This window comes from Populus euphratica, unplaced genomic scaffold (genome assembly GCF_000495115.2).
Source record: "Populus euphratica unplaced genomic scaffold, PopEup_1.0 scaffold195.1, whole genome shotgun sequence".
NCBI lineage: Eukaryota > Viridiplantae > Streptophyta > Magnoliopsida > Malpighiales > Salicaceae > Populus > Populus euphratica.
Window position 1 is genome coordinate 242,415 of NW_011500076.1, and position 17,943 is coordinate 260,357.

The window sequence follows — 17,943 nt, forward strand, 5'->3', positions numbered from 1 at the left end:
CATGATGATGGCGGTGAAGTGCCTTCCAGTAGGAACTTATTAATATTATCCAATACTGGATGACCCACACCTAAAAATACCATAAGCGGAAGATATTTGTCAGAAATAGAGTTCAAACAAGCACACAACTATGTTCTATTTAATTGTGATGAACTGGGACCTTTTATTCAGTAAGTTTATACTAATTAAAATTTATTAGTAATATACTGTTAGTTATATATTATAATATCATACACTCATTATCACTTGCAGGCAACATCGATAATATTTGCTCTCCAATAACTCACAGGTGACCGAATTCCAGATATTTCAATTACAAGATAAGCAGTTTGCCACATGGTTTAGAACACATGTAAGCACTATCATAAACTCATTCTAACTTTTAAAATTACTGTACGTATGCATGTTATTACGAGATTCTCGTTCATTTACTATTTATTGATGTACATTACATATAAGGTTTATCAAATGGGAAGGAGTGCACCTAAGTCATTGTCTTCACTAAGCCTGGGCCTGAAAGAAAATGAATGGATATGTTTTCCATATTAAAGAATATGGGCAAGGAAGAAAGATATACAATAACGGTGTTTGTGTTAAGGGATCCACTAGTAGTGAGTTAGAAGTTGACTACTATGGTAGATTAGAAGAGGTCGTCGAACTGTAATATCATAACGAGTAGAATAGAGTGTTTTTATTCAAATGTTATTGGTATGACACGACTGATAGAGGAATCAGAGTTGATCTGCACTATGGACTGGTCGAAATCAACTCAAAAGCTAGACTCTTAAACGATGTCTTTATTTTCGCAAAGTAATGTCAACAAGTTTATTACACATACACCCCTTCATTTAGAAAGGATCGATCAAGAGTGGATAGGGTTTTTGTTTTAAAAACGAAACCCCGGGGTCGTGTCGAGGTTGTTCAGGATGAGAATGAAAACACAAGTGTGCGATGTCGCACCCTTGCGAGCGGAGCGCGGTGTCGTTGCAACCATCAATTTCGCGATGATCTTTAATTGATTTTGGGGTCTTTTTTATGAATAAGAGAGTCTCCACCTAGTATTATGGTCACTAGAAACCCTAACTGGTCTTTCAGAGATTCTAAGGCAAGAGATTTGTTGCATAAAGGGAAGGTATTAGCACCCCTAGTACGCCCTACCTAAGGTAAGCTACTTGGTGTTTGGTTTGCCTTATAATTGTTATGGTGTTGTTATTTTTTTAAAATCCCATCTGTTTTCCTAGGTTTGATTCAAACTAAATTTATTAAGATAGAAATCCAAGGAGATTCCACGTGCTTCAAAAACTCATTTTTCCCTTAGTATTTAAAGAGTTTGCAACTCGTAAATAGCAAGGAGGAGGGACAAAAATTTAGAAATATAAGATGCTTTAAACGCCTATTTTTGCCTTAGTGTTTTGTACTCTCACGGCTCGTAAACCATTAGGGTATTGGCCGTATGCAACATACAATAAAACATTTTTATTTGATCAAAACGCAAGCATCACAGTAATCACAAATAAAGACATCAAGTCGTCACATATATTTCAAACATCATAAGATCTAAACAGTTCAGCTAAAACAAAGCAGGAGGAAAATAAAAAAAGAAACCCTCTAAAACCAAATCTCATCAAACAGAATTCGATGCATCAACTCACTCAAAACCTAAACATAGCCTAACCTATCATTTTCAACAGAAGAGAATGAATCTATATACACAGGAAAACCACAGCTCTGAACCTCATCCTATAGCAGAAACCATGACTCACGCTCCCCCCCTCTTTTTTTTAATCTCAGGCAACCATGCTTATTTCATGCAAAAGAAAAAAAAACTTTGAACACCATGCCTTTACATTATGTATGTGAAAGACTATAAGTACCTCCCAATGGCCAGCTACCTCTCTTTCCTAAGAACAGAAATGAACACGTGAACCAACACCTGCCAAAAGACTCCCCCAATACAAAGGAAACCCCTATCATGTTTTTCCTTTATGGATAAAACTAAATAATTAGGGAAGATGTTCCTATACAAATCCCAGTCACGGAGGCAGTGAGTAGAGGAGGGGAAGGATGATGACAGACCCTTGAGGCTCATGGTCCCGGGTAGCAACAAACAGAAAATATATAACTCTAACATAAATGATATCTCTAACTTAAAGCCATTAGAGTAAAAGCAAACGAGTACATATAATTTTTATATCCAGGTAGAAACCGAATTAATCCAGAGCAAAGGAAAAGAAAGAGAGAGAAAAAGGTTGGAACCAAACGAACAAAAAAAAAAGGTTGGAACCAGGTTTGAATATAACCAGGAAGAAAAAAAAGTTGAAACTTGTACCTACTACTTGCTAAAATGAAGTGTAAATAAACGGGTAGTTGTAGCCTTTTCTTTGCCTTTGATGACCCGAAGAAAAGCCTTCCTCTTGTGCTGTGAGGAGCTTTTCCAATTTTTACAGTTTTGTAAACTCCTTTTCGGTGAATCTCCTCTCTCTATCTCGATCTCCTTGTTTTTTTTCTTAATAATACTCTCAGCCTTTCCCTCTCCTTTTGTGTCTCTACTCTTTCCTCTCTTTTCTCTTCTGCCTCTGATTTCTTTTATATTGTTGCCCTCCTTTTCTCCCTTCTCCCCCTCTTTCTTTTCTTTTTTCGACTTTTTTTCCCTCCTCGTTAGGTCAACACCTGAGGCTTCTATATAGCCTATTCATGGCTTTGTTTAGAAAATAAATATTACATTAACTTTAGGGTGTAATATTGGGGAGCAGAAATAGGAAACTAGAATATTTGATTATGATTCTGTGATCAGCAGTGATTTCTTTCCTAGCTAGAGGATGGTGCAGCTCTTTTCTTTCCTTCCATAGAGCCAGCTGTTCTGTTTGAAATGAGACAATAAAAATATGGTCTACAGCTCCAAAAATCAAGCATGATGAGAAAGGAAAACAACAAAGGGAAAAATAGGAAAGAAATAAGATGGAGGGTGCAGCTGGAAAGTCCTATTTTCCTTATTCAGTGCGGTAAGAATCCTATCATTTATGATGATCCAGCCCCCTCTCTAGCTTTCCATATCCTTCTTCAATTAAATCCTTCATTTTAACACTTTTCGATTTAGTCCTTGGTCCAGAAAAAATCCTTCGAATCAGTCCCGCGAACTTGGGTTATATCTTTCCCGCGATAAAATTTTCTACTGTCACGTTAGATATTCAAATAGGAATATCTTGAGCTTGTGACATCGAAATCAAGTGACTCAAAAGCCCAAATTCATCTATACGTCTAGGACTAAAACTTTGATGAAGAAATTGAAGTGAGATAAAATCTTTTTACATAACAGAAACTAGTAATCTAGTTGGATAAAAGGGATTTCCGGGTTTAACTCAAAAACTGACGAATACCGAGAATCTTGACATGACTGAGAGTATGAACTAAGAACAAAAATCACAAAAACTAAGCCAAAAATAGAAATTTTTTAGTGTAGACTCCGATCAATATCCTTCTCGCGGTAGAATTCTCTACCTTCACGTTAGATATTCAAATAGGAATATCTTGAGCTTCTGATATTGAAGTCAAGTGATTCAAAAGTCCAAAATCATCTACGTGTCTAGGACTATAACTTTGATGAGGGAGTTGAAGTGAGAAAAAAATATTTTATTGAATAGAAACTAATAGCAATCTAGTTGGTCAAAAGGATTTCCAGGTCTAACTCAAAAATTGATAAATGTTGGGAATTCTGACGTGACTGAGAGTATGAACTAAGAACAAAAATCACAAAAACTAAGCTAAAAATATAAAAATCTTTTTTCAGTGCAGACTCGGGTCAATATCCTTCTCGTGGCAGAATTCTCTACCTTCACGTTAGATATTCAAACAGGAATATCTTGAGCTTATAATATCGAAGTCAAGAGATTTAAAAGCCCAAAATCATCTACGCATCTAGGACTACAACTTTAATGAGGGAGTTGAAGTGAGAAAAAAGCATTTTATTGAACAGAAACTGATAGTAATTTAGTTGGTTAAAAGGGATTTTCAGGTTTAAGTCAAAAACGGATGAATGCCAGGAATTCTGACATGACTGAGAATATGAACTAAGAACAAAAATCATAAAAACTAAGCCAAAAATATAAAAACCTTTTTTTAGTGCAGACTCGGGTCAATATCCTTCTCGCGGTAGAATTCTCTACCTTCATGTTAGATATTCAAACAGGAATATCTTGAGCTTCTGATATCAAAAGCCCAAAATCATCTACGCGTCTAGGACTACAACTTTGATGAAGAAGTCAAAGTGAAAAAATTATTTTATAGAACAGAAACTAGAAGTAATCTAGTTGGTCAAAAAGGTTCTTGATCTGACAATGCTAAAGCATCCAAATCTGACTGAGAATTTGTCCTAAAAATAATGATCCCTAGGACATAATAAAAGTATAGGTCACTTTTTAAACATGTCATGAGTGACAGAATATAGCTAGGATGGTCAGATATCGTACAAAACCAAGTTAGAATCAGAGCCTAGGTTGGAACAAAAGAAAAAAATAAATTGCGACAGCAGCAGAACCCCTTTTTTTCAGATGAGAAAGGAAAACAACAAAGAAAAAAAGATGAAAGAAATCAGATGGAGGGTGCAGCTATAAAGTCCTATTTTCCTTATTCGGTGCGGTAAGAATCCTGTCATTTATGATGATCCAGCCCCCTCTCCAGCTTTCCATATCCTTCTTCAATTAAATCCCTCATTTTAACACTTTTCAATTCAATCCTTGGTCCAGAAAAAATCCTTCGAATCAGTCCCGCAAACTTGGGTTATATCCTTCCCGCGGTAAAATTTTCTACCATCATGTTAGATATTCAAATAAGAATATCTTAAGCTTCTGATATCGAAATCAAGTGACTCAAAAGCCCAAATTCATCTATACGTCTAGGACTAAAACTTTGATGAAGAAATTGAAGTGAGATAAAATCTTTTTACAGAATAGAAACTAGTAGGTAATCTAGTTGGATAAAAGGGATTTTCGGGTTTAACTCAAAAACTGACGAATGCCGAGAATCCTAACATGACTAAGAGTATGAAATAAGAACAAAAATCACAAAAACTAAGCTAAAAATATAAAAATCTTTTTTCAGTGCAGACTCGGGTCAATATCCTTCTCGTGGCAGAATTCTCTACCTTCACGTTAGATATTCAAACAGGAATATCTTGAGCTTCTGATATTGAAGTCAAGCAATTCAAAAGTCTAAAATAATCTACGCGTCTAGGACTACAACTTTGATGAGGGAGTTGAAGTGAGAAAAAATTATTTTATTGAACAGAAACTGATAGTAATCTAGTTGGTCAAAAGGGATTTCTAGGTCTAACTCAAAAACTGATGAATATCGGGAATTCTAACATGATTGAGAGTATGAACTAAGAATAAAAATCACAAACTAAGCTAAAAATATAAAAATCTTTCTTCAGTGTAGACTCGGGGCAATATCCTTCTCGTGGCAGAATTCTCTACCTTCACGTTAGATATTCAAACAGGAATATCTTGAGCTTATGATATCGAAGTCAAGAGATTCAAAAGCCCAAAATCATTTATGCATCTAGGACTACAACTTTGATGAGGGAGTTGAAGTGAGAAAAAAGCATTTTATTGAACAGAAACTGACAGTAATTTAGTTGGTCAAAAGGGATTTCCAGGTTTAAGTCAAAAACTGATGAATGCCGGGAATTCTAACATGACTGAGAGTATGAACTAAGAACAAAAATCATAAAAACTAAGCCAAAAATATAAAAATCTTTTTTTAGTGCAGACTCGGGTCAATATCCTTCTCGCGGTCGAATTCCCTACCTTCATGTTAGATATTCAAACAGGAATATCTTGAGCTTCTGATATCGAAATCAAGCGATTCAAAAGCCCAAAATCATCTACGCGTCTAGGACTATAGCTTTGATGAAGAAGTCAAAGTGAGAAAAAATCATTTTATAGAACAGAAACTGGCAGCAATCTAGTTGGTCAAAAAAGTTCTTGATCTGATAATGCTAAAGCATCCAAATCTGACTGAGAATTTGTCCTAAAAATAATGATCCCTAGGATAAAGGTATAGGTCAATTTTTGAACATGTCATGAGTGACAGAATATAGCTAGGATGGTCAGATATCGTACAAAACCAAGTTAGAATCAGAGCCTAAGTTGGAACAAAAGAAAAAAATAATTGCGACAACAGTAGAACCTTTTTTTTTTCTTTTTATTTTTTAAAAAAAATTATAACAAAATAGGTAAAAAATTAGTTAGCAACATGCGGGATGAAGTCTTTCAAGTTAGTGAGGTGGTTGAACCATATCGAGTTGCTCCTTTTATTGAATTGGAAGAAAATTCAAATTTTCATATTTTCGATGATAGTCTTGTTGATGTTGACGCAAAGGAGTTGAATTTTGTTTTGAACTCTAATGGACAACAAATGTCGATGAAGAAGATGATATTCATAATGAAGATTGCGATGAAGGTGATGACAATTCAATTGATGACGATGAAGAAGAAAATTCTAACCAACTATCAAAATGAAGCCCTATGTAAAACATTTTTTTCATGTAATTTAGATTATGGATGATATATGTTGCACCCTCAAGAATGGAGCGCAGCGTTGCGACGACCATTGATTGATTTCAGGGTCTTTTAGTTTTATTATTTGTGTAAAAGGGAGTCACTACCTAGTATTATGGTCACTAGAAAACTTAACTAGTTTTTCAAAGATTCTAAGGCAAGGGAAGGTGTTAGCACCCCTAGTATGCCCTACCTTAGGTAAGCTATTTGGTGTTTGGTTTGTCTTATAATTACTGTGGTGTTGGTATTTTCTAATCTCATTAGTTTTTCTTGATTTAATTCTGACTAAATTTATTAAGAAAGAAATCCAAGGAGATTCCATGCGCTTTACAAGCTCATTTTTCTCTTAGTATTTCAAAAGTTTGCGACTCATAAGTCCAAGGAGGAGGGACAAAAATTTAGAAATATAGGGTGCCTTAAAAAAACCTATTTTTTTTTGTCTTAGTGTTTTATACTCTCACAACTCGTAAACCGTGAAGTAAAAAAATTGAAATGTCCTTGATTATAATCAAGGCTTCTTTTAAGGATGTGTGCAAATTTATTATTCCTAGAAAATTATTTTGGATATTTACCACTTCGGGTTTCTTATCCAAATATTAACAGTGAATAATAACAAATTATTTCCAATAATATTTTGGATATTCAGCCTAGGTTCTAACACCAAAGTTTGAGCTAAAAAAAAATGATGCAAGGCAGCCATACTAATTTCATGTGAAAGGAGAAGAACCTAGGCAGCATGCTTTATTCCCCGTATGTTAAAGACTAAGACTAAAGAAATAAATGGCAGCTACCTTGTTTTAAAGAAAACAGAAACAAGTTCTTGAAAAGAATGAACAACAAACCCCAAATATACATACGACAAAGAAGAAGAAAAAACTGAGGCTCATACCTGCTGCTATGGCATGTTTTAAATGTAAAAGATGACGTGCAAGCCAATGGACAAAGCTTGTGCCTTCTCGCCTCAAGCATCCACTAGGCAGCACCCTTCCGATTCTTTCTCTTCACTCTTTCAGGACCATCACCTGCAAATGGACTTATGAGAGAAAAATCAATGTGTTTTTGGGAGTCAAACCTATTCATCTTACGGAGAAGGGCTTCAACTTCAAAAATTCAGTGTTGGTTCTCCTCATCCAGGGTGAGAAACATTCTTGCAGCATTACTAATGTGGCTCAGGGATGCCGTGTCCTTAAGAGAGCAGATTGAGTGGAGACCAGTAAGGGCAAAGGGTCTATGTTGATGAGAGGGAGAGGGGACAGTGTGCGGCTATAGAGAAAGATCTCTATTTTCTTTTTTTTATTAGGGGGTGGTTGCTTTGTTTTTTTTCAAAAGATGAGAGGGCGAGAGGGCTACGACTTCTTTGCTAAAGAGGATAGGTTTAGGTTTTTCTTTGTGTTTTCCTTTTTTATGAAAAATTATCCCCCTTTTGAATATGTTTCTCTTCTTTTCTCAGGTAAGGAGTCAAGGCTTCTACCCAGCCTATACATGGCTTTATTTAGGAAGCAAATATTATATTAACTCTAGGGTGTAATACCGGGTGAGCAGAAATAGGAAACTAGAATATTTGATTCTGATTTTGTGATCAACAATGATTTCTTTCCTAGTTAGAGGATGGTGCGGCTCTTTTCTTTCCTTCCATAGAGACAACTGCTCTCTTTGAAATGAGGCAATAAAAATGTGGTCTGCAGCTCCAAAAATCAAGCGTGATGTGAAAGGAAAGCAGTAGAGAAAAAAGAAAAGAAATCAAATGGAGGGTGCAGCTGCAAAGTCTTATTTTTCTTATTTAGTGTGGTAAAAAATCATGTCATTTATGATGATCCAACCCCACTATCTAGCTCTCAATATCCTTCTGCAATTCAATCCCTCATTTAGCATGTTTTGATTCAGTCCTTGGTCAAAAAAAAAAAAAATCCTTCGAATCAGTCCCATGAACTTGGGCTAAATTCTTCTTGCCGTAGAATTCTCTACCTTTATGTTAGATATTCAAACATGAATATCTTGAGCTTATGATATCAAAATCAAGTGATTTAAAAGCCCAAATTCATCTACGTGTCTAGGACTACAACTTTGATGAAGAGGTCAAAGTGAGATAAAATCATTTTATAAAACAGAATCTAGCAGTAATTTCGTTGGTCAAAAAGGATTTCCGGGTCTAACTCAAAAACTGACGAATGCCGAGAATCCTAATATGACTAAGAGTATGAACTAAGAACAAAAATCATAAAAACTACACCAAAAATAGAATTTTTTTTAGTGCAGAATCGGGTCAATATCCTTCTCGCGGCAGAATTCTCTGCCTTCACATTAGATATTCAAACAAGAAATATCTTGAGCTTCTGACATCGAAATCAAACAATTCAAAAATATTTCTTTCTCCTTTGCTTTTGTCAATTTTCTAGCAAACATGAGCTATACTCCTACACTTGGTTCAAAACAGGTAGACATCATCTCTAGCACGTGGGGTTCAAAATTGAGTAACAACAATATATTTTGAAACACAAAATATCTATTACTTGAAATAATTAGTTGAAGTGCCATAATTACAAAATAATTACTTAAAATAGTTATTGATGAAGGATGATATATTTTGTAACATGAAATAATTACTTGAAATGCCACCACATCACCGACAACAACACCGACGACTTTAAGTCCGTCGGCATTTCACAGAGAGTTCGAACATAATTACTTGAATTGGCACCACATCACCGACGGCCTTAAGTCCGTTGGCATTTCACATAGAGTTCGAAAAAAATTACTTGAAATGCCACCACATCACCGACAGCAACACCGATGGCCTTAAGTCCGTTGGCATTTCACACAGAGTTTGAAAAAAATTACTTGAAATGCCACCACATCACTGACGACAATACCGATGGCCTTAAGTCCGTCAGCATCTCATAGAGAGTTCAAAAATAATTACTTGAAATGCCACCACATCACCAACAGCAACACCGACGGCATTAAGCCCGTCGGCATTTCATAGAGAGTTTGAAAATAATTACTTGAAATGCCACCACATCACCGACGGCAACATCGATGACATTAAGTCCGTTGGCATTTAACAATAGCTGCCACACTTATCGATGAATTTACAAACAAATATATTCAGTCGGTATTTCATACACTCACCGATAGCTTTACTGACGGTTAATGTCCGTTGGTAAATCACGATATCACCGACGGAATACAAATCTGTTGGTATATTTCAAGTGGGAATCATTTGTTTTGCATGCAAATTCTGTTTGTAAAACCATCGGTAAATGGTTTTTTTTGTTTCGTCAACCGATATAACGACGGAATGTTGAATCACCGATGAAAGGAAACCCGACAGACATAATCTGTTGGTGATGACGTCGATAAAAAAATTACCAACGAACTTCTAATCACACATCAACGGAGAGTACCAATAATTAGGTGGAAGCGAGTGGTATTTGAAAACAACTCGGAAAACTGCAGATCAAGTTTGGAAACAAACACTGGTGTATCAACAGGTTTACATGATGACATACCAACATTATTTAGAATATCAAGAATATACTTGTGTTGACTAAGTACAAGACCCATACTGGTGGGAGCAACTTCAATCCCTAAAAAGTAACGTGCATAACCCAAGTCACGAAGTTTAAACTCTGAGCTCAGCAAGGTAATGAGGCGATGACTTAATTCAGAGTTATTACCAGTAATTAAGATGTCATCCACATAGACAAGTAACAAATACTAAAAGTTCCATTCAGAATAAATAGGGAGGTATCAACCTTTAAAGCCCGAAAACCGATAGTCAAGAGGAAATCATTTAGTTGCATGTACCAGGCCCGTGGTGCTTATTCTAAACCATAGAGAGATTTGTGAAGGCAACAAGCATGAGTAGGCAAAGCAGTATTGACAAAGCTTAGGGGTTGTTGCATGTAAATAACCTCACGAAGTGAGCCATTGAGGAAGGCATTGTGAACATCAAGTTGTCGAATCTACCATCCTTTTGAGACTGCAATTATGAGAATTAACTGAACAGTAGGTGGTTTAACAACAAAACTGAAGGTTTCTAAATAATTTATACCTTTTCATTAGGTGAACCCCTATGCAACTAAGCAAGCCTTGTATTAGTCAATGGCCCCATCAACTCACCGCTTGATTTTATATACACATCAGCAGTTAACAATGTTCATAAAAGGATCAAATGACACCAATAACCAAGTGGCATTGGCATGAAAGGCTGAAATTTTTAAGGCAAAAGTGTAAAATAAAAAGAAATCTCTTGGCCAATCTCAAACTTACAAGAAAAAAATTATGTTTAGTTCATCTATTTTGTTTTTTTCTTTGTAATCCCTTTAATTTTTATAGTTCTAATTTTGATTTAAAAACTTATTTTCTTAATATTTTAGTTTATAAATTTAATAAATGAAAAAGAAAATTTTCATAAAAAAATTATATTAATATCAACATGTTCCATTGTTACATTCTATAAGGTTATTATTATATTATATAAGGTTATTATTATATTGATCGGTCGTGTTGTATATTTCTGAGAGTCGAGCCTAAGATCTTACATTGTGAAACTGAGATTCATTGCTATTGAGATGACTAGGTAACTCTGGTTGGTGGTATTTTGATTGTTTGGTATCAATCCCAATGCACCCTGGGAAAATAGGAAACATAAAAAAAGAAATAAAGAAAACGGCAAGAGCAAAAAGCATGATTCACATGCAGAAATCTCTTGTGTAATTCATGTTCAAAAACATAATTCTTTAATTCCAGTATTAAATCTGCATGGAACACAAATTTCTTTAAGTAAACGATGAAATTGAATAAAATGATGTTGAAGTGTTTTCTCCATTTGAATATCACTCTTTCTTAAAGTGTCATCATATTCAATTTTTCTCAACAATTAAAAATTCAACTCTTAAAAAAAAATACTTACACCATCGATATTAAAATACAAACATAGTTTTTTCAATAATATTAAACTATAATTAATAAGTTACTCTTATTTCTGTTTTACAAATTAAAAGGTGAAGTATACTTTCATTTACAAAGCTTATAGCAATGCTTGGCATGTCGTATCCAAGATTAAGTCGCTCTTCCTCATTCTTAGAAGAATTATAGGTTTAAATTTAATTTGAATTGAAAGAAAAGACATATTTTGACCATAATTTTGGAGGAACCTTGTGTCTGTTTCCCAAATTTGGAAATTTCAGTACGAAAGCAGAATCCATACTGCTTCCTTGAACAAATGAATTAAACTATTCATAAATATCATTACATCACCGTCAGAATTCTTAACAGAAAATTGTAATAATTTATTTATATTTTACTCATGTTAAGAGTAATCAATTTTCTTATACATATATTAAGGTGAATCTGTTTTGTTATTTCAACAAAATGTGCAATAAATCATGGAATTGCTCGTTCAATTCTAGAATTTGGACTGGTTCTTAACCACACAATACTTTTCCACATATATATCGACTAGTACATTGAGGTAGGACCGATCGATGTGCTCAGATAAAGGGATCCTTTTCCGACGAGAGGACTAACAATGGCATGTCATTTTTATGGCTTGGTAGTGAGTCCAAGGCCAATGGAAATATAGGAAACCTAAAAAGAAGAAAACAAAAAAACAGAGGTAAACTTGTAGATTTTGATAGGACACGGAGGGGAAGAACCCAGCCATAATAGTAGGGATAATCAGCTCAAGTGGTACCAGCATAGCCCAGGAACTTTCATCTGACCCATCGTACAAGGTGGTGTGTGGTGTCATCCTATTGGATTGGATTGGGTCTATATTTAAGATATGGAGGTGAACGAGATCGAATCCTATTCATTTTAATATTATATTGTATTAAAAAGAATTTAAATAATATGTCAATATATCTATATAATTAATATAAATATATTTTTTAGGCTAAATTCGGTGAGTTTTAAATTGAGTTTAACGTAGCAAATAAGAATAATTATTCAAAAAAACATTTAACACTGTAATATATATATATATATATATATATATATTTGTCGTTGTGAAGGGAAGAAAATTGCAAGTTGGAATAGTACCCGTCTTAGTTTTCTTTAAATAAATTACGAATTAAATACAAAATAATAATAAATTTATGAAAATTTTAAATAAAAAAAGTTAATAGAGGAAGTCCGTGTCTTTTAAGTTTTTGGATTTTGTATTATAATAATGGTATATGTTCAAAACTTATTAAAATTGAAAAGTCTCCTATGCATCATTTTTTCAGGGACCATCTGCCTAATTTCCAATTTTAAATGAAGGCAGATAGGTCCTCTAGTTTTGAACACGGATAAAATTATTCAAAGGAATGCCAATTGTCACATCATGAAAGGTCCTCTAGATTCAGTAAGAAACTGTCAAATTTGTCAAAACATGTTTTAGTTTAAACCACAATGCATGCCAGGCTGCTTCGTCTCTATAATGCAAAAACCAAGCACCTAAAGAACAACTAGCCAAGTCTATAAAACCTACACTGTAATAAACTTAATTTCATTTTATTCGTTTGGTTTTTCCATATACCAAACAAGTTTTTCAAAGGTGATCTCAACAATGAGTTGCTGCCACAATCATTATCCAGCTCCTGCAGGTAATTGAATTTTGTGTTCATCTTGTGAAGTTTTTTTCCTTAATGTGATTTAGCATGTTAATCAATTGATGGGTTACTATATTGATGATTTTCAGCAGGATATCCACCGCCAACTTGTTCACAGCAGCCACCTTTTTATCCTCCACAACCGCCTTGTTCACAGCAGCCACCTTGTTATCCACCACAAACGCCTTGTCCACAGCAGCCACAACATAACTGTCAAGCCCATCATTGTGCCGCACCTCCTCAAGAGAAACCTAATAGCGGAAATTGGTGATAATTGAACATTTAATTTTCTTTTTCCTATCTTTATTTAAACAATCATTTACTGTATACATTTTTATTTATCTTTTTTCTATGTGACAGTTGTGCTGTATTACGTGGCTGCTGCTGCTTGGTCTCTATTATTGCAAGCTGCGCGGGATTTTTTATGGGGTAAGAGACCAAGACAATTGAAATAATGGATATGAGATAGAATAAGAGATGAGGACACGTTATTTTTAATATATATGTTACTATGAAGATTTGATAATAAATAGCAAACACTAAGATCATGAAACACCGTTTACTAAAATAATATTTTGTGAGGTTGTGAGCATTTAATTTACCGTTTAGGATTCTTTTCTTTCTTGTGATGCTTTTCTTGATCTTTTGTTCGGCGATGGATTTATAATAGAACATCTAGGACAAAAACAATTTTGTTTGTTAAGATTGAATTTACAACAAGATCAAGATGAACAACATGCTTAGTTTTTAGCAAAGACGTTGTAGTGGGATTTTGACAGGACACGCAGGAGAAAAGCAAGTCAACTCGTTAAGACAACAAGTCAGCCATAATGCATGTAGAATAATCAGCTCAAGTAGTGTTAGTGTAGGCGTAGAAATTTCATCTGATCCATCGTACAGGGTTTATAATGTTATCCGAATTTTTATTCAATTTATTTTAGAATCAGATATGAAGATGAATGAGATGTTAGCCAGTAAATACCATCTAGCTAGTCCCCATATATGTTGCTACATCTCTTTTCGTTTACCCTACCACAAATGGTGTTGAACACACCAAAATGGCACCCCCTCCTGAAGGGAAAAAAAATAAAATAAAATAAAAGCATGGTAATTGGACATTTCAAGGCTCCATGCGCGCGTAAATTCCCTTCATAATAATATATATACATGGGTGCTAATGTTTTTTTTTTTTTGTGAAATAAATGTGTGATTTTTTTTTATAAAAATAAAAAATAAAATGAGGAAAGAAAAATTAAGACTTACGGATATTTCATATTCCTATTCGACTGGGCTAAATTCAGCCTACTAAGAAAAAAGAAAGTGCGAGCCAAGTATGGACTTCAGGCTCAATCAGTCTGAATAATTTTTGGTTAAGGGTGTGTTTGGCAAAACATACCTTGTACATTTCATGTATTTTATTTTTATTTTATTTTGATATTTAGCAAAATGAGTCCCTTTTTATGTCAGAAATTCCAAAACAAAATTGAGATCTTTGTTGATTTATTTTTCGGCCTCTTACATTTTATTTTATTTTTTTCTTTGTGTATTATTTTTTTTCCTTGTTATATGCTCATTCTAGATACCATTACTATTAAACGCAAACATGTTATGCAATGCATCTTTTTTTTCCTTTCTTATCTAAACAAAAAGCAAATTATAAAAAGGGTAAGTAGAGGCATATAAATTTTTTTTTCTTTTTTATTAAAAATTTAGAATTTTATAAACTTATTCATTAATTTTAGAGTCAGAAATATCATATTTTTTGGGTTTGTGTAATATTTATTAACACTAAAGTTGGAAATATTCATAAGTAAACGTTCATTGATGCAAAAGTCAGAAAGATTATAGGAAGAACAAAAAAAAAGAATAAATTCTTAGCAATTTTAGACGAAATCAGCTATATGACTTGCCTCAAATAGGAGCTTAAGAGGTGATAATATTTTTCATTTCACGTAACCAGTTTTGTATTATAAAATCTATGTTGACCAGCTAGGATTCCTAATAACTATAATACTAGGTGGTGACTCCTTAAACTAGACATTTCCCTTCAAGGAATAAGATGTCAAATATCACTTCTTTTTCAATTGAAAAGTTTTAATTGCTTGATATGATATCCGAGTGTCATAGAATGACGACTTCATTGAAGACTTCTAGAACTAAGCTTTGTGTTTTGTCTTTTTATTGCTATCTCATTGGTTGTGCTTGTTTGATTTATTTAATTCCCTTTACTGCTTCAGCATGCATCCTTGGGGAAGTAACGATATCCCAATGGCTTTAACTTTGGCAAGATTTATTAAACCATCCAACTCTCACTTGATTATTTACTCGATAATGGTTGATATGACGATCTGATATTTCTCATGTTCTCTATTTTCACACTACTTGTAAACCTCATATCGGCCTTCCAAAACGATCATTGAACATGCAAAAGACCCTTTGAGACTAAATAGTAACCTATCCCCATGATGCACTTAACAAGTTGAATTGACCTGCTAGGTTGTATCCTGTGTAATCTTGATATGGCAAGCCCAACATGTGAAATCTTGAATCTTAAGACCATTAGGTGGCAAATGATCATCACTAGATAGTAACCATTAAGTTTGTTATAGTTGACAAGAGGAAACTAACTTGAATTAAATGCCGAAAAGTTTATCAAAAGCTCAAACTTAAGCAAGAAAGGATAACAATATCAGGTTTTCAAAATCCATGAATAACAACCATTGTCACCCCGTGACAGGCGAGTCCACAATGAATGTGCATTTTCCTTGTTGATAAGATCATCACTTGTGCATGGTTGCATAATTTTCATTTAGGGAGTTAAAATATAGGTTCCTACTAAAATGCACTTATAAGCATTCATCTACAAAAAAAATAATTAGATAATGAAGAAAAAACTCAATTAAAAGCTTAACACCAAAAAGAGTTGAAAGGTCTTATAGAAAAATTCACAAGGCTTACTAGTTTACTCAAATAGACCTTAAAATCTAAATTTGAAGGAGTAAAATTTATACTTCAATCTATTCAAATACACTTTTCAGTCTATTCAAATACATTTTTGACATATTAAAGTAGACTAGCACAAGCTTACCACCATTAAAACAATTCTTACTTGCCTTAAAAAGTTATAATTGATTTTGGGTTACTTTATTTTCCTTCTAATGATTTTCAACTTATGAAATTTTGTGATATTAGTTATATTAAGAGCCCTACCAGTTTTGTATTTCCTTGAAAATCACATTCGATTTTTTTCTTCTTTCTCATGTCTTGTTTCTGTGTTTATCTTTATTGTATATTTGTATTTATCTAGGAGTTATAACTTGAATAACACAAAGAGACATGCCCATTTCAATACCTAATATCGAGTTTCTGACTTCTTGAGGTAAGAAGTTCAACCCTTTTGAGGTATTTCCTCTGTACTCGTGTTTGTGCCTCATGTTTTTAAGCATCTGTCCAGTAATTCTAGTAAACAAGGGTCAAAAGACGTGATGAAATATGATAGCCTAAAAATTGGATTAATAAAGATAAAAATTGAGCCTTTTGGTTGTACATTAAATTGACTTCATCTTAAATCTTATTTATTCGTTAGAAAATAGCTTTATTTTAAAAACAAATTTCAGAAAAAAAAAATTATCTTTCAATGTTTGGTAATATAATAAAAAATAAGTTGAAAAATATTTTTCAATTTTGGTTATCTCATGAAAAATAAGTTAGAAAATAACTTACTAATGTTTTATTTTTTTCAAGTTTATTAAAATAATAAGAAATAAATCTTACAAATTAAAAGATTGAATGAGAATGAAATTAAAAAAAAATATATAATTTCATAAATTATCTCAAATAAAATAAATAATAATAAAAATAATAGAGATCAAATCTAAAAAATAAAAAACATTGAAAGATGAAGAAATTAAAATAATAATAATAATTAATATTTCATAAATTATTTCAAATAAAATAAGTAACAATCAAAAGAATGAGGATAAAATTTGATAGATAAAAAATTTCAATTAAAAAATGATAAGGAAAAAGCAAATAACAATTATAAAAATGAAGACCAAAATTAATATAAAAATTAAATTCTAAGAGATGAAATTAAAAACAATATTCAAAATAAAATATATGTAGTAATCAAAAGTTTGAGAACTAAATTTGATATAATCAGCAAATAATATGACATTTTTAATTTTTTCACAACTTCCAAAAAATGTTTTCCATCCAAAGTAAAAGGAAAACATTTTTCTAGAAATCAAGCCAAATTTTTTGTTCACTGAAAAGTATTTTTTATTAATCAAAAAGTGTTTTCTGTTGATTAATTTTTCTAATAATAAACAAATACAGGAAAGTTTGAAAAGTAATTTTCTAAAAATTACTTTTCAAAAAAAAACTACAACCTTAATTATTGTTCTCGGAAATCATATATGTATAGAAGTAGAAAATGGAACAATAACCTTTGGTCTACGTGTATTTTCCTATATATCAAAAGGGGAAAAAATATTTTTTAAATTCATCAAGAATATTTGAAGTATATTTATAGAAAAAGATGTTGATAATGTTTAAATAGGAGAAAGATTCCCTTTTGATATATTTAGAATCAAGTAAAAGTCCTAGTTTAAAAAGATTTTTATTAAATTAATATTTAAAATTCTTGTTAGAAAAAAAGATAGTTTAAATCATAAACTTCTATTAAAATATATGGTTTTATGAGAAGGAATATACAAGATGTTCAATTTTGTTTAAAACCTTGTTGTTTATAACGATATTATTTTTTTTTCTCAAACCCTTAAGAC

At 32.8% G+C, this 17,943-nt stretch overlaps 1 long non-coding RNA gene across 1 annotated transcript; it reads left to right on the forward strand.

Moving 5' to 3' along the window:
• The first annotated feature begins 12,889 nt into the window (after positions 1–12,889).
• LOC105108649 (uncharacterized) lies at positions 12,890–13,724 on the forward strand. Its single transcript, XR_839093.1, has 4 exons — positions 12,890–12,904; positions 12,956–13,150; positions 13,246–13,423; positions 13,517–13,724. It is a non-coding gene; the product is annotated as an uncharacterized LOC105108649 (long non-coding RNA).
• Positions 13,725–17,943: the final 4,219 nt, after the last annotated feature.